Source organism: Myotis daubentonii, chromosome X (assembly GCF_963259705.1).
Source record: "Myotis daubentonii chromosome X, mMyoDau2.1, whole genome shotgun sequence".
Lineage (NCBI taxonomy): Eukaryota > Metazoa > Chordata > Mammalia > Chiroptera > Vespertilionidae > Myotis > Myotis daubentonii.
In genome coordinates this window covers 17,286,934-17,305,280 of record NC_081861.1, presented here as the reverse complement: position 1 = coordinate 17,305,280, position 18,347 = coordinate 17,286,934, and the positions used below count along the sequence as shown (strand labels likewise).

At 51.6% G+C, this 18,347-nt stretch overlaps 1 pseudogene; it reads left to right on the top strand.

Moving 5' to 3' along the window:
• Nucleotides 1–15,763: 15,763 nt before the first annotated feature.
• Nucleotides 15,764–17,109, top strand: LOC132223411 (heat shock transcription factor, X-linked member 3-like; annotated as a pseudogene).
• The last annotated feature ends 1,238 nt before the right edge of the window (nucleotides 17,110–18,347 follow it).

Here is an 18,347-nt window from a genome sequence, read left to right as displayed (position 1 = left end):
GATGAGTCGTGCTCGAACAGTGACCGAGTGTGGGCAGAAGATGGGCGAGGAGGACCCACGGGCCTGGGGGAAGGGGAGTATGAGAGGCATGAGCTGAGAAACACAACCTAGGCGGCTCTGACAAAGGTGACTTCCAGCTCTCCCCTTTAGGGGTGTACATGGGCCTCACAGGGCTCACTCCTGATCAGCCTGCCCACTAAGAGCCTGAAGAAGGAAGTGACATGACTGCTCAGGGTATAGAAGGCACAGCACAGGGTTCTGTAGCTGACAGTGCGATGTGGAGGTGTCAGGCAATGTGGGGTCCCCTCTGACAGTGGTGGGGAGGCCATGGGGACATATTCATGGTCGGAACCTCACCTTAATTCCTAGCACTTCCTGGCCTCCTGCTGCTCTGTGACCTGAGAATATGTAGCATAAACCAAGGCCTTCACTTCCTTCTATCCGGGGGCTCTGCTGGAGGGAAAAACGGAGCACCTCAGGATGCACATGGCAATCACAGTCCTGGAACCCCAATGCTGACAGGAGGGGCAGCAGGACTCTGTGAGGTCCCGTCTGTTGTGGGCGGGAGGTTCCTCCTTGCACATGTAGGATCCAAACCTTTCCCCTGCCAGGGCCTGGCCCCTCACTGCCTTCTGCTGGCCTGAGGTCAAACTCTCAGAACAAGACCACACACACCTAACACTTGAGTGAAGAAAATGAGGGGGTCCCTCTCCCGGAGGATCAAGAAGGGGTGACTGAAGATTTGGGTCCATCTACCCTGGGTTAAGGCTCTGATCCCTTCTCACCATGATGCACTGCAGGGTTTCAGACCACTCTCTCTGCTGACTGAGCCCAATCTACTTAGACTTTGGCTTCACCTCCCTGAGGTACAGGAGTAGGAAGTGAGCTGAGCTAATCCAGGCACTATTCCGAGTTTCCCCATTGCTGACAGAGGAGGCAGGTTAAGTCTGGGTTCCCATGTGCTCTGCTTCCCCTCAGTGCTCACCTTGATTCTTGGCAGGAACTAGGATTCGTCTCTCTGTTGACAAAATTTGGATCCTGGGGATGCCACAACGTATGGTCTCACACCAAGGTCCTCACCTTGCTGATAGCTCTGAGACAAAAGTGAACACGAGCTCCATCTGCCCCCACCCCTGTGCAGGTTCCCACACAACTGACACCAGGGCCTGGGCCCATCCATTCCGGGTAGAGTTCCCGTAGTCTCGCCTCAGGATACTTGCCTTTCTTCCTGGCCTGGCCTGGGTCTGAATCCAGCTGACCTGATTTCACCCTGAATAACTGTCCTCAGTGAGAAAAGCTCAGGAGGAGCAGGCATGTGGAAAGGGGGAGCAAGTCACACCCAGGTACCCCTGCCTGGGGAATCTGGATGCTGAGGACAGGGCACTCCCTGATGCTGAGGGCTCTCTTCTTTTCTCAGGGAGCACAGAGCTGCAGTTTCCCACAAGAAAACATTCACACCTTTATGACCCTTCCACAACCTCAGCTCATCTTTGCATGAACTGAAGCCATTCCCTCTGACCAAGGCCCTGTCCTTCCAGAGTGCCCTCAGACAAACGTGAGGAGGAACCACCTCTGCCGACCCATGCCAGGCCTTTCCCAGGGCTGACAGCAGCACAGTCTGGGTTCAGGGCACCCATTGTCTGGAGTGTGGTATCCTCTTTCCTCACTGTGCTACCTAGGCTTACTCGGAGAGTGCCTGGGACCTTTCCCTTCCCATGAACTGAGAATGAATACTGGAGGCCATGTCCACCATTTCTTGTGACCTCCAAAGGGGACGTCAAGATACACCACAGTAACTATCCTGCCGAGTGACCCAGTTGTGCCAGCAGAGCCTAAGCCAGCCGGTCCCTGTGTTAACTGGAGTGGGAAGTACCATCATCCTGCCTCAAGACCCACACTTTAATTACCAGCATTGCCTGGCACACCTCCCATGTTGCCCTGAATCCAGCCCCTTCAGGACAATGCCCTCACCTCCCTTTGCCACTCCTAAGGTAGAAGTCTGGAAGCAACCCAAACCCACAGGCCTACCATGAGGCTTGCAGGTGCTGCTGGCAGGACCAGGCACACTGTGGACACTTATGGCCCTGGCCAAGCCTCAGGCATACATACTTCAAGGAGTGCTAGGGGGCTTCCTGAGTCCTAACTCGGGTCCTCACCTGGTATCCTGGCAGAGCCCTGCAGCCCCCTTCTTTGCCTACCTGGAGCCTGACCCCTCAGAGCTCAGGTGGTGGAGTCCGCTTGTTTTCCTGCAGGATCCTCACCGTGACTCCTGGCTGGAGCTGGAAGCTCCTGTCAACCTGAGAGGCCCAAGTCAGGGAGAGAGCATGTGGTCATGGGCCGGGGACCTCCAACAGTTCACAGTAGGGGTAATGTGGGGCATCTCTGTTGTGGGGTCCCTGGTCCCTCAGTCTTCCCTTTGCATGTTCACCTTGATTCCAGGCAAGACCCGGGTCCTCCCTTCTGCCACATATATCATTCCCCTGAATTCCAAGGGCTGACATCAGGTCTGGGCTTCTGCGGGTCCTCTCTGCATGGTCATCCACCATAGGGCCTCCCAACACTTTGAGCAGGGCAGACTTCTGTGGACTCCCCTCCAGTTAGGGGTCCTGGCTTCCCCCAGTCCTCCCTGTGGTTCCTCACCTTGACTCTTCCCTCTGCCCACCTGAGACCCTGCTCCTTACACCGAACCCCAGAGCCTGTCAGACCCAGATGCAAATGTCAGGAAAAGCACCTTGACTCTGGGCAGTGCTTCTGCATCCCTTCTGTGGACCTGAGGGAGGCCTTACATGATTTATCAAGTTTCCAGTCTCCCTCTGACCTGCATGCGGAAGTCAGGAGACACCTCACAGGGTTATTTGACTTGGGCTCATCCATGGCTCATAGCAGGGGAGGCCCTATATGGGGTCCCCTATATTGTGGGGTTCTGGTCCCCATCTTCTCTTCTTCAGCGGACCTGTGGCTCTGCTCCTTCCACCAAACCCCAGTCTCTCACCCCTGATGCAGAAGTCAACCCATCCTGTAGTACCCCGACCACTCTGGTCCTCCCAGGACTGAGGATTCTCAGGTCCAGGGCCCCCAATCGCCCTCAGGGTCCTCAACTTGACAGCAGCAGGACCTGGGGGTCCCTGTGCAGCCTGAAGCCCTGCTCCTTCTACCAAACCCCCCGTGTCTCTCAGACCCGATGCAGAAATCACAAATCACAATGTGAGATCACCCCTCCCCCACCCCAGGAGGCCTGCCCGATGGACACTGTTCTGGGGTCCAGGCCCCCAGTCTCCCTCAGGGTCCCCACACTGACTCCGGGCAGGTCCGGACCCCCTCTGCCGACCTGAGACGCTGCCGTGACACGGATCCGCCCGAGGGTCTCAGACCACGAGGACCCGGAAGTCAGTCCTGACCACTCTTGGGCACCCCGCGCCTTAGGGCTCCCAGGACTGACTTCTCTGGTCCAGAGTCACCTTGTCCCCACACGGCCTCACCATGAGGCCTGCAGGTCCTGGGACCCTCCCTCTTTTAACCGGGAGGCCGGACCCCCCGCACGGAGGCCGTCACCACCGAGACCCCAGGGGAGGCCTGTGGGCCTCACTCCCCAGGGCTCCTGGCAGGGGCTGTACTAGCTCCCCGGGCACCTCCGTCTGGTCCTCACCCTGATCCCAGGCAGAGCCTGGGCCCTGCCGACCTGAGGAGGCTCCCCTCAGGACCTGTGCCGTCTACCGACCCGAAGCCGGCCTCCCAAAGATGGCGCTCAGCTCCCTCAGACTTCTCAGGCGGAAGTCCGTGAGTCAGTGACATCACTTCCGGAAACCAATTGTGTGGTCACCCAGGACAGTTGACAGGGGCGGAGTTCTGCTCTTTTGTGCCCTGCCCGCACCTTCTGGTCCCTACCTGGGCTGGATGGCCTGGGCCCCCACCCTGTGCTGGCCTGGGTCTGTGCCCTGCAGGCCAAGTGCCCTGAGACAAACCTGTGGAGGAACTACGTCTGCCGACCCATGCCGAGCCTTACCCAGGGCTGATAGCAGCACAGACTGGGTTCAAGGCACCCACTGTTTGGAGTGTGGTATCCTCCTTCCACACAACCCATGCACACTGGGAGAGTGCCTGGGACCTTTCCCTTCTGCTGAACAGAGAGTGAATACTGCAGGCCATGCCCACCATCTCTCTGAGACCTCCAAGGTGGACTTTAAGACACACCACATTGACTATCGTGCCGAGTGTGCCAGTTGTGCCAGCAGAGCCTAAGCCAGCTGGTCCCTGTGTTTACTGGGGTGGGAGGTACCACCATCCTGCCTCAAGACCCACACTTTAATTACCAGCATTGCCTGGCACACCTCCCACGTTGCCCTGAATCCAGCCCCTTCAGGACAATGCCCTCACCTCCCTTTGCCACTCCTAAGGTAGAAGTCTGGAAGCAACCCAAATCCACGGGCCTACCATGAGGCTTGCAGGTGCTGCTGGCAGGACGAGGCACACTGCGGACACTTATGGCCCTGGCCAAGCCTCAGGCATACATACTTCAAGGTGTGCTAGGGGGCTTCCTGAGTCCTAACCCGGGTCCTTACCTGGTATCCTGGCAGAGCCCTGCAGCCCTTCTTTGCCTATCTGGAGCCTGACCCCTCAGCCCTCAGGGGGTGGAGTCCGCTTGTCTTCCTGCAGGATCCTCACCGTCACTCCTGGCTGGAGCTGGAACCTCCTCTCTGTCAACCTGAGAGGACCAAGTCAGGAAGAGAGCATGTTGTCATTGACCGGGGGCCTCCCAGGGTTCACAGTAGGGGTAATGTGGGGCATCTCTGTTGTGGGGTCCCGGGTCCCTCAGTCTTCCCTTTGCATGTTCACCTGGACTCGGGGCATGACCTGGGTCCTCCCCTCTGCCACATATGTCATTCCCCTGAATTCCCAGGCCTGAAATCAGGTCTGGGCTTAGGCCTGACATCAGGTCTGGGCTTCTGCGATTCCTCTCTGCATGGTCATCTACCATAGGACCTCCCAACACTTTGAGCTGGGCAGACTTCTGTGGACTCCTCTCCGGTTAGGGTTCCTAGATTCCCCCAGTCCTCCCTGTGGTTCCTCACCTTGACTCTTCCCTCTGCCCACCTGAGACCGTGCTCCTTACACCGAAACCCAGAGGTTGTCAGACCCAGATGCAAAAGTCAGGAAAAGCACCTTGACTCTGGGCAGTGCTTCTGCATCCCTTCTGTGGACCTGAGGGAGGCCCTACAGTTCTTATCAAGTTTCCAGTCTCCCTCAGACCTGAATGCTGAAGTCAGGAGATCCCCCATGCAGTCACCAGCCCCGTAGCCTTCCAAGGCAGAGAGCAAGGTGTAGTTTTGTGCAGCTTCTACATTGCGAGTCCTGGGTCCCTTCTGTCCTGACACAGGGTCCCCATCATGACCCTGGCAGGTCCTGGGTCCTTCCTCTGCCTTCCTGGGGCTGGTTTGTGTACGAAACCCCCAGGTTCTGAGACCCTGATTTGAAGGCATTAAATGCCACTTGAGTCTAGATCAGCCATGGGCAAACTACGGCCTGCGGGCCGGATCCGGCCCCTTTGAAATGAATAAAACTAAAAAAAAAAAAAAAAAAAAAAAAAAAAGAACGTACCCTTTTATGTAATGATGTTTACTTTGAATTTATATTAGTTCACACAAACACTCCATCCATGTTTTTTTTCCAGCCCTCCAGGCCAGTTTAAGAACCCATTGTGGCCCTCAAGTCAAAAAGTTTGCACACCCCTGGCAGGTAGTACTACTGCTCTCCCCTCTGTGCACCTGATTCCCTATATGGCCTTCTTATTTTTATTTTTTTTAATTTTATAATAATTCTTTATTGTTGAAAGAACTAGAGGCCTGATGCACGAAATTTAGGCAAGAGTAGGCCTGCCTTGCCCTGGCTGTCGGCACCAGCTTCCCTCTGGCACCTGAGACCTGGGCTTCCTTCACAGCCCTGGTTTCTGGCCCTGGCTTCCTGAGGAATGACGTCCAGAAGGGTGTCCAGTCTAATTAGCATATAATGATTTTATTATTATAGATTACAAATGACCCCCTCCACCCCACCCCTGTCCTCTTGCCCCGCCCTCACCACCCAATTGTCTGTGTCCATGGGCCATGCATATATGCACACAAGGTTCTTGGTTGATTACTTCCCACCCTCCCCACCTTCCCTCTGAGATTCCCCAATCTGTCCCATGCTTGCATGTGTCTGTATCTATGTGGTTCATCAGTTTACTTTGTAACTTTGATTCCACATATGAGTGTGACCATGTGATATTTATCTTCCTTTGACTGGCTTATTTCACTTAGCACGATACTCTCCAGGTCCCTCCATGCTGTCTCAAAGGGTAAGAGACCCTTCCCTTTATACAGCTGCATAGTATTCCATGGCATACATGTACCACGGCTTTTTCATCAGGTCATTGATGGGCACCTGGGCTGTTTCCACATCTTAGCTATCCTAAATTGTGCTGCTATGAACATAGGGGTGCATACATTCTTTCTCATTGGTATTTCCGGTTTCTTAGGGAAATATTCCTAGAAGTGTGATTCCCTACACTTTTCACCAAGTCCTAAGTCTCACTCGGTCCTGGATACAGAAGTCAGGAAACTTGGCACTTGGTCTTTTACCAGGGAACATCCCAAGGCTGATAGCAGGGTAGGGTTTATGGGGTCCCCTGGTTGTGGGGTTCAGGGTGCCCTCCTTCATCCTGTGGCTGTGCTCCTTACAGTGAACACCAACATATCTCAGACCTGCATGCGGAAGTCAGGAGATACCTCAAGGGGTCATCTGACATGGGGTCTCCCATGGCTAGTAGCAGGGGAGGCCCTTTATGGGGTCTCCTATATTGTGGGGTCCTGGGTCCCATCTGTTCTCCTTCAGCGGACCTGTGGCTCTGCTCCTTACACCATATCCCAGAGTCTCACACCTGATGCAGAAGTCACCCCATCCTGTAGTACCCCGCCCACAGGTCCTCCCAGGACTGAGGATTCTGGGGTCCAGGCCCCCCAATCTCCCTCAGGGTCCTCAACTTGACAGCAGCAGGATCTGGGGTCCCCCCTGTGCTGCCTGCAGCCCTGCTCCTTCTACCAAACCCCCCAGTGTCTCTCAGACCCAATGCAGAAATCACAAAGCACAATGCATGAGAGCACCCCTCCCCCACCCCAGGAGGCAGGCCTCCCCAAGTCCCTCTGGGTCCTAGAGTCCGGGAGGTGGGAGGGATTGCGCAGCCAGACAGACCTGCCTGAGGTACCGGGATCTGACAGGAGCACCAGCCTGGGTCCCGGGGTGGGCCCTCTGTGTGGGTGGCTGGAGCCCTCAGTCCCTATTGGAGGGTCCTCACAGCCCTGGCTTGGACACTGTGGTCACATCACGGTTCTCAGAGGGGGCGCTGCAGAGCCGTGGTTCCTGGGGGAGTATCAGACCCTAACTGCCTCCCCTGCCCCCACTTCCCATGGTGCCTCTTCCCCAGACCACCAGGCACTATGGAAACATTGTGTTCTACATGTTTCCTTTCAGTAAAGTCACAGAGCTACAGCAGGGATTTGGAGCGGGCCCCCAATCTCCCACAGTGTCCTCAACTTCACAGCAGCACGGCCTGCCCCCCACCAACTCCACCTGAAGCCCTGCTCCTTCTACGAACCCCCCCACCACCCCCGTTTCTATCAAACCCAATGCAGAAATCACAAAGCACAATGCGTGAGAGCACCCCTCCCCCACCCCAGGAGGCCTGCCAGGTGGACACTGTTCTGGGGCCAGGCCCCCAGTCTCCCTCAGGGTCCCCACACTGACGCCAGGCAGGTCTCGGACACCCTGAGACGCTGCCTTGACATGGAGCCGCCCGAGGGTCTCAGACCTGGAGGACCCGGAAGTCAGGCCTCGCTGCTTGGGGTCATCCCGAGCCTTGGGGCTCCCGGGACTGACTGCTCTGGACCAGAGTCATCTTGTCCCCCGCACGGCCTCACCGTGAGGCCTGCAGGTCCTGGGACCCTCCCTCTGTGAACCGGGAGGCCGGACCACCACACGGAGGCCCTCACCCCGAGACCCCAGGGCAGGCCTGTGGGCCTCACTCCCCAGGGCTCCCGGCAGGGGCTGAACTAGCTCCCGGGGACCTCCATCTGGTCCTCACCCTGATTCCAGGCAGAGCCTGGGCCCGCCGGTGCAGACCTGAGATTGCACCCCCTCAGCGCCTGTCCTCCCGCCCCTCCCCCGTTCTCTGAGGAGGTCGGGGAAGGGGGCAGGGAGTAGTTTCCAGTAAGACGACCCACCGAGGACTCTCAGTGCTGACAGGAGGGCCTCCCTGGTCCCGGGGCCTCCATCGTCCATCAGGGTCATACCTGGACTCTGCAGCCCTGGGCTCCTGCCCTCCATGGACCTGAAGCCAGCCTCCCAAAGATGGTGCTCTCCTCTCTCAGACTTCCGGGGAGCAAGCCAGTGTGTGGAACTTCCGGACTGGCTCTCTGGGTTCCCCTGCTCCTGAGAGCAGGGGCAGAGAGCAGATCTAGGGGCCTGGAAGTCCTGTCTCTGTTCCCTCCTCCATCTGACCACACCAGGACTCCCTCCCTCTGTGGACTTCAGTCTGTGTCCCTCAGACCTAGGCTCTAACTCCCTGGATTGCCCAGGCAGGTGGAGGCATATGCTCAGCCGAGAGCCCCACCCAGCATCCCTAGAGCTGACAGGAGCACCAGGAGATGGATGCTGTCGTGCCCTCTGTTCTGAAGCCAGTGGACACCAAAGTCCTCACCCAGGAGGGCCTCACACCCCTTGCAGAGATGCTGCAGTACCAGGACCGATGCTGCGGAGGGCGCTATAGCTCCCAGGATGTGTCGGGGGCTGAGAAGAAGGATTATTATGAGTGTGGATTAAAAAGTGAAAACACCTGCAGTGGACAAGGGAAATGTCGACAGACAACCACAATCCCACACCTCCCCAAATCCCTGCTGCTGCTCAGCATATTCAGTAGCAGCTAACCTTTAGAACCCACAGTTTCCACAGTGTCAACTAAGCTGGTGAGGAAACCCCATAAGACCCTTTGTTCTTCTTTGCTCTCCAACCCTTCCAACAGGGATAGGAAGAAACTGGGATCCTTGCTATTGGCCCTGAGCTAATATTTCAGGACTTTCAACTTGCTGCTTTCAGCATGGGCCCCAGGGACCCCACAGGACCTCGTATGGTGCAGGATCACTTTTGAACTGGGTAGTACAAATACAGGTTTGGTCAATGTCATTCACAAACTTAGATGCTGAAGCTTGCAAAACCATCTTTTTTATTTTTAATTTTTATTGTTTTAATATTATTATTTTTAATTAAATCTTTATTGTTCATATTATTACAGTTGTTCCTCTCTTTCCCCCCATAGCTCCACTCCACACGGTTCCCACCCCACCCTCTGCCCTTACCCTCCTCCCCCCACTGTCTTTATCCATAGGTGTACGGTTTTTGTCCAGTGTCTTCCTGCACCCCCACACCCCTTCTCCCCTGAGAATAGTCAGTCCACTCCCTTTCTATGCCTCTGGTTCTATTATATTCACCAGTTTATTCTGTTCATCAGATTATTTATTCACTTGATTTTTAGATTCACTTGTTGATAGATGTGTATTTGTTGTTCACAATTTGTATCTTCACCTTTTTCTTCTTCCTCTTCTTAAAGGATACCTTTCAGCATTTCATATAATACTGGTTTGGTGGTGATGAACTCCTTTAGCTTTTTCTTATCTGTGAAGCTCTTTATCTGACTGTCAGCTGATTTCTCAACAGAAACGATGCAGGCCAGAAGGGAGTGGCAAGAAATATCCAAAGTGATGAATACCAAGAACCTACAACCAAGATTACTTTATCCAGCAAAGCTATCATTCAGAATTGAAGGTCAGATAAAGAGCTCGTGAAACCTTCTATGAAAAGAAACAACATTTGAAAAATTCCCATAGAAAACAAGGATAAATTTTCTAAATCATCACAGGTACCAAAAGATGCTACAACCATTTTCCCCGCAACTTGCCCTGGGCCTCACAACCTAGAACGTGGACTTCCCTCTTCTCAAATGCAGAGTGAAGAATTAGCCTCACATCTTGCCCAGCTGGAGAAGGGGCCAGACATGGGCCTGAAACGTGCCCGGGTGCAACTTGGCTCAGGCCCCCTCTTCCTCGCCACTCATAGCCTCTTCAGGCAGGGATGGGATGGAACTAGGATCCCTTTTCTATAATCCCTGAACAAAAATTTAAGGACTTTGGACTTGGTGGTCTCAGCATGGGCCCTGAGACCCCACAGGAACTTGTGGTATTCCTGATCACTGTTGGGCACCTGCAGGTACAGCAGGTACTGTTCCTGCAGCCAAATGTTGGTGAGGAGCCCCCGTGGGATCCCCATAGATCCAATGTTCCTTCCCATCATGCAAGCCCATGACCTGCAGGGCTTCCCAGATTTCATCCTCGGGGACACAGTTGCCCTTTGTGGCGATCACCCACACAAGTGTGACCAGGAGGACATTGTTGGGAAATCTGTGCTCATTGCTCACCATCCTGCTCCTAAGGTATCTTGCAAAAGAACGGATCACAAAGGCAGAAATGCTGAATAGTGTCATCAAAGAGTACCAGGACCGCTTCCCTGAGATCTTCATCCAAGTCTCCAGTGCGTGCAGCTGGTATTTGGCATTGATGGGAGGGAAGTAGACGCAATGACCACTCCTATGTCCTGGTCACCACCGTGGGCCTCACCTATGACTGGGGGCTGATCAAGAAAGAAGACCTGACCAAGAGAGGCAGCAATACACAAGGAGCATTACTGGATAGGGCCTGGACTGGGCTGAGGAAGAGAAGAGTCCCTCACAGCAGGAGACCCTTTATGGGTTTTGGGGTCAGGAGGGCACTGTCCAGAAGGGAGTACTATAGTTTGAATGCTTGTGTCCTCCTAAAAGGCTGATGTTTAAACCCTAACCCCTAAAGATGACAACATTAGGAGGTTGGGCCTTTGGAATGTGCTTAGGTTATGATGGCTGAGCCCTCAGGGATGGGAGTAGCACCTTATAAAGAGTCTCCAGAGAGATGCACGCTACTTCCACCATGTGAGGACACAGCAAGGAGGGCCCTCACTGCAGCACACTGGCACCTTATTCTTGGACCTCCAGCCTCCAGAACAGGGGGAAGTAAATCTCTGTTGGCGATAAGCTACTCAGTCTGTGGTATTTTGTTATGGAGTTCTTATCAAGTTTCCAGTCTCCCTCAGACCTGAATGCTGAAGTCAGGAGACACCCCATGTGGTCACCAGCCCTGTGGCCTTCCAAGGCTGAGAGCAAGGTGTGGTTTTGTGCAGCTTCTACATTGCGAGTCCTGGGTCCCCTCAGGCCTGACTCAGGGTCCCCATCATGACCCTGGCAGGTCCTGGGTGCTTCCTCTGCCTCCCTGGGGCTGGTATGTGTACGAAAGCCCACAGGCTCTGAGACCATGCAAGGGAAGACCAGGTCTCAGGTGCCAGAGGGAAGCTGGTGCCAGCAGCCAGGGGAAGGAAGGCCTACTCTTTCATAAATTTTGTGCATCAGGCCTCTAGTTCTTTCAACAATAAAGAATTATTATAGCAGCCCCACTGGACTAGGGAGGAGTGCAAGGGAACAGCTGGAAGGCTGGCATTGGAGAGGAGGCTCACGTGTCTAAGTGAAGTTGCTCAGCAGCTTGGGGGAGTGGCTTGAGGCCTTAGAACCACAAGACTCTCTTTTATCTACTCTTAGCAGCCAGGCCAGCCTCAAGGGCCCCAGAGACCAGAGCTCAGTATTTTCTCTATGGCTACAAGGCTATGCAGATGCAGCAGCCAGGTCAGGACCGAAATCATTTTTCCCTAGGGTGAGGCTGTATTGGTAGCCCACTCAGCTGTGCTGTGCTGTGCTGGAGTCACATGACTTTGGGGACTCTGTTCATAAGGTGGCAACACACACGGGTCATCTCTGGGGCCTTTGGAACTCTGAAGAACAAACCCATCACCTCTGTCAAAGGGTCCTGAGCATGGTGCCTAATAAATACTGTCTGACTGGTGATTGTGGGACCCAGGGTTGAATTTCTGGGACTGAGCAGGCTTACAGAGGGAGGCTATTTCCATAATGCATTTCTTCAACTCCATTGAAGTCAACAGTGTGAAAATTTCATCTTCAGAAGGAAAGAATGAGCCTGATGTCCTAGATTATTCGTGACAATGGAAATTTGGTGGTTCTAGAATCGAAGATCCTCTAGAAACCTCGGGACTCAAGAGTGCCTAAAACATATCAAATAAACACCCTTTCCCCACAAAATGACAGACTCTGGTTTCCAGAGGCTTCTCTCCAATTTCCTTCCAATAAAATGGGCAAGTCCCTTTAAATAAGCCATTAGCAGAGTCATGAGCTAGCAAAGGCCACAAGGACACCTCCTTTTCAGCCTTTAAAAAACTCGCTTAAGGAACAATTCTTTGGTAGGCAACCAAAGGGAGCTGGCTGTCTAACCAGAGACACTAGGTGGAGCTTCCCTTTGAAAAGCCAGCCATTTTTATCCTCTAGGGAAGGGGTGGGCAACCTTTTTGTGAGTGCGTGCCAAAATCAGCAACATCTCTGACTCAAAATTCTTCTGCGTGCCAACCCCAATTTGTTGAGAACATGTTATGCCTACTTGATATCTCTTAAGGTGTACGTATGTGAAGAGCCTTGAGGAAATAATAAAATTCATTGCAGCGACAAAAACACAGTATATGATGATGAAAAATGCATTTATTTTTTAATGTATACATGTAAACGGATAGTCCGACAGAAAACTTTAAGACTCCGTTTCATATTATCAGTGGGACTTTTGCTGCTGCATCACTGATGACAGAGATTTTACATAAGGTTTATATTTCATGACCTTCAGAGATATGCAGGATCCACTACTTTCATCCATCAAGGTAATCCTACTATGAGACTTAACAAAATTCATCACTGAGGACAAAGATTCACAAGAACAAAGTATGTGGATGAAAACTTGGAGAGTAATGCTGTTGCAAAGATTTTTTTTTTTTTGCTGTTTTTAGTATTTTTTATTTTTATTTTTATTATTTTTTTATTGCTTAAAGTATTACAAAGGGTATTACATACTTGTCCTTCCCCCCCCCCCCCGCACTTGACAATCCCCTGGCCTCCCCTACCCCCCAGTGTCTTATGTCCATTGGTTATGCTTATATGCATGCATATAAGTCCTTCTGTTGATCTCTTACCCCCCCCCTTCTGCCCCCTTAACCTCCCTGGGCTTCCCACTGTGTTTGACAGTCTGTTTGAGGCAGCTCTGCCTCTGTATCTATTTTTGTTCATAAGTTTATAATGGTCTTTATTATCCATGAATGTGTGAGATCATGTGGTATTCTTCCTTCATTGACTGGCTTATTTCACTTAGCATAATGCTCTCCAGTTCCATCCATGCCGTTGCAAATGGTAAGAGTTCTCTCTTTTTTACAGCAGCATAGTATTCCATCGTGTAGATGTACCACAGTTTTCTAATCCATTCATCTAGTGATGGGCACTTAGGCTGTTTCCAGATCTTAGCTATGGTGAATTGTTCTGGATGAACATATGTGTGCATATATCCTTTCTGATTGGTGTTTCTGGTTTCTTGGGATGTTGCAAAGATTTTTAAACAGAAAAAATTCTCTGGAATGGCATTCCAAGTCTTCAGTAGTTTGTTTTCAATGCTATTGAAATTACTCTTTCCCTCTTTCGTCAATCCATGTCTATGGTCTTTAAGATAACTTGTTACGTAAAATTATTTATTTATCTAATATGCACCTACACTGAACTTATCTGAAAAATAAAAAGTCAATATTAAGAAAAAATTGTAAATTGAAGATTATAAGAGAGGGTTTTGCGTGCGAGCACAAGTTACTGGCATGCCATGTTTGGCACGCGTGCCAGGGGTTGCCCACCCCTGCTCTAGGGCATGTCTTCCATGAATAAACTTATTTTTGAATTAATGCTTTGTAAACTTGTTTAGAAGTACAAAGACCATGGACTGAACCCGAATCTAGACTGGGTGCTCATCTTTAAGCTGAGAGGCACCTTGGGGTATTTTCTTCCCTAATGCCTCTGGATTTCCTTTCAGAACAAAGGAACGACCCTCAGAGAGGACAAATAACACCACTTACTGGCAGGGCTGGGACCAGGACCTAGGACCCGTGCAGGTGGTGCCTTTCCATCTCCCTATACAGAGTGATTATTAAGACCAAAGTTACCCAAAACAGCTAGAGAACATGGATCACCGAAACCACTGTCGTATCCTCTCCTCTATGGTGAAGATGACTTGAATTTTGCTTTTGTGCCATCTCACACCCAGGCTCACATCTAAGTTCAACTACATATTTATGATTATTTTCATATCAGCTTCCTTCAGTCACAGCTAGCTAAACAAGATGGAATTTAACTTAGTAGTGAGTCTGTGTATGGTTCTTGAAAAGAAGCTAACCCAAGAGCAAACAAAATGATTCAATGTACCTATCTTCAAGGCTATGGCAGAACAGGAACACAGTGGTGTGTGTGTGGGGGGGGGGGTTGGGAGGGGTAGGGGGCGGAGGGCTTCTGGCAGGGAGAACAGGGCTGGCTTCAGAGTGAGTCAGTGAAATGCTTTGTTTCCCCAGAGCTGAATATGTGCCCAACCACAAATCACCAATGAAAAGGGCAAGTACCAAAGGAGATCCAATTTGGAAGTGGGAAGCCTGAAATCTGGGAAAGCCAAAGCCCACCCACCTCACTGAAGAAAGGAAATGGGGCATAGGGGAGGCCTCAAGGGAGTCTGAATCTGAGGGTCTTGGGAGGGTGATTTGAGAAGACACATGCAGGTGCCCCAAAGTGAACCCATCTTGGGTAGTGAGAAGAGTTCCTATGTGGAAGACATAGAAACTAAAGCCAATGTTATTGTGACCTGAGAGTGGTGAGATTTGGCGGCAAGCCAAGCTCAAGAGGGGGCTCTGAGGACATCAGAGGGTGTGGCTGCCCATTCCCACTGCAACACCGTGTTTAACATCTTCTCTCAGGTGCTTGGGTAGCACTGTGGTTGAGGAATGAGTGGAACATTCCCAACTATGCTGAAACACAGCCCTATTCTAGGGACAACTGGACCCAGGGCTAAGAAAATAGGACTCTCTTTTGGGCTCATCTGAGCACGACCTGCCAATCAGTAGGCACAGCTGGAAGAGACAAAGCAGGAAGCTTGTGAGGGGTGCATTGAAAATGGGGGCTACCTACTGAGACTAGGCAAACCACCATTTTCTGAGAGACACAGTCCCCCAGGAGCCCATCTGACTCAGGCAGTCTTGGTGGTTGCCCAGGCTAAGACTAACCAGGGCCTTGCCCTTGAGCAACAAAGAGGCCATGAACCGCCTGCACCCCTTCTGTAGGGATGGGGGTGGAGATAGGATCATGACCTCTCAACACATCCAGTGAACTAGCAACAAGAAAAAATCTTCCTGGCAGCATATGAACACCTTTTATATTAACCTGAACACTATTTCTCTATACTTTTAGAAGAGAGAGAAGATGGGGGCCCTCCCGATATCCACTCCCCTACACTTGGCCAGGGCCCACACTCCAGAGCAGCCATAAGTCACCTTTGTGACATCACATGACTTAAGCAGCTGGTTGCCCCACGACCAAGACTCTAGAATATTGAGGACAGTGTATGTAGGGCGTCACTGCTGTGACCAAAGGCATTTCTGACCCCACTTTTGAAGTGATAGGATCCTGGGTACCAAGTGCTTTTTGATGTAGACCATCAACATGGCTAATCAGAATACCCCTGAGATGTAAGAAGCCAAGCTGGCCCCATCAGAGGATGGACAACCACCAATAATGTTCCAATATGATACATCCCCAGATCCTCATGTGTGTCCAAGGCTTTGGAGGGGCACGGGGACCAAGAAGAGAGCCCAGATCCAAGCCCCCAAGACAACCGCAACCACTGGACCCAAACAAAGGCACCACCAGTGTGGAAGGAAACAACATTCTTCTTGGGCTGTCCTTCCCAAGAAAGCCTTGGAGGATAGTGGAGGATGAGGCCTTCCCGTCTGTGTGTTGGAATGATGACGGAGACACCGTGATCATTGATGAAAATCTTTTCCAGAGCGAGATTCTTTGCCGAAGGGGCGAGGAGCAAATCTTTGAATCGAAAAGCCTGAAGAGTTTCATCTGCCTGCTGAACCACCATGGCTTTAGCAAAATATGCCCAGGAAACTCTTCAGTTTGCTCTGCAGGGAACAGGATGGTGGTAAAGTAGAAAGTCCTCCCATTTCCCACGATCCCTGTTTCTCAAACATCTTCCTAGTGGGCCCAGCAGAACAATATACTGAAAGGGCATGATTTCAGGGCCTAACCCCTTTTCATATGATACAGTATTTATGAAAAGATGAGAAAGTATAGATTTTCATTTGAAACTATAGCCCCCTTAGAGATAACCTGCAGGGATGAGTAAAGACTCTGAGCGGCCAGTTAATGTCAAATAGGTATACTTTCTCCACAAGTGACTAAATTAATTAATTTTGTTTCAGATCTACAGAAATTGCAATTTCCAGAGAGGCAAGCCTTGCCTCCTCGAGAACATTACAACACAAGGCAACCCGGTGACATGCGTTTGTCCAGGGACCAGTGTCACCCCCCCCCCAAAAAAAGAAAGATGAAGATGGCCCCCACAAGACACTCCCCAAGATCACAGCACCAGAGCGGAGGCAAAGAAGCCGAACAAAAGGCTCAGGAGACAGGCAAGAATGATTGGGGACCCAATGCCCCTCCCCCCCGGGCATTCAAGATCACAGTTCCTCAGCCCATGGAGAGTGCCAGGGAGGTCCAGTGCCCAAGTGAAGCAAGTGGTTCAAGTGGGGAGGGTACTTTTGGCAGTGTCATGTTTGTTCCCTAGGATATTGCCGGAACCAAATGACATAGGGGATCTGCTACCCCCTCCCCCCACCCTCATCAAAAGAACCGCTACAAGGTTCAGTGATGTCTTTGTACAACATGTGCTATTCCACACTGATCGCTGGCGTTTCAGTCATGACTCCATCAAGGACCCTGACTAGGCTGAGGAGGAGCAGGAGGGCTCCTCAGATAACAAGTGTTCAGTCTGTGAGCGGTTCAAGCACAATGCAGGCCCATAATGTCACAGGCTTTGTAACCATGAATCCATTTCCACTTTAATAAAGAAAGGCAAAAACTACATGGTACAGAATAAACAATCCAATGAGAATTGTGAGTCTGTGTTCTTCTGTTTCCGCACCACACACCTCATCAGAATGAGCCTGAGGAGGCTAGAAATCCTGGCTCCAGACAGGCTTTTGTCCCAGTTGTACTCGTTCATTTTCACACCCTCGACAAGGATCTGGCTAGGGGGTCCTGAGGCAAGCTCAGGAAGATCTGGTCGCCTGATCCTTGCCTACTGGTCAGGAGACAGAAATGCCCAGCATCACCTTATATTAGTCATGCAACTTGAAACAGGAGGGTCTTTACTCACAGATCTCCCTATGATGCCAGGAAGTTTCTGATCAGCATCAGAGTGTCTCTAGCCCAAGTTCCAGGGGCCTTGCAGAGAGGCCCACCTAGAACCCGGACCACCCCATCTGCTAAGCAGTGTACGACAGAGCCAGTCTGACTCAGAAGACTGGCCATTCCAGGCCATGCCTGCAAGAAAACACATCATCCTCACAGCTAACAGCTATTAGTAACCCCGCTAAAAGGGACCCAAATAAAGATTGCTCATACAGAAAACAAACGAACAAACAAACAAAAATAAAACACAAAAAGCCTCTACCCATCACTTTTCCATCAGAGTTGTATTTCAGAGCCGTCCTTGGGTCACAAGGTAGCTATGTGACATGTGCAACACAAGCTCTCGTGAGCCCAGGGACACTTTTACAGCAGACCAGTCACTTGCCAGGACAGACAGCTCCTTTATTTCAAAGTCTGATGTCCCTTTCACCGTGAGTGAGGCCAGGCCTGGCTGGTCACCCTCTGGCAATCATTCAGTGCCCGCTCCCAGACCGCCCACAAGGAACCCTGGGTGCTGCTGAAGTGTTCTCTGAGTTTGACCAGAACAAAAACATGGGCGTCCCAAACAATAACCACTTCTATGAAAGCGTTTTTCTCTGTAAAACCCAGGACTGAGCAGAACCAAAAATAGTAATAGCACCAAGATATTTCCTGACAGCTTTCCCTTTTCCCTAAAGGTCAGAGTCCTTGACACAGTCAATGAGCCCAGGGAGGCATCCCACAAGGACAGTCCCCTACATCTGGGCACAGAAATCTATTTAGTTGAACAGCAGGTGGTGGGTAGTGCTGTCCACGGTGGTGCCAGTTCAGTTCTACATCCGCGGCATGATGGCCCACTGATGGTCATGAT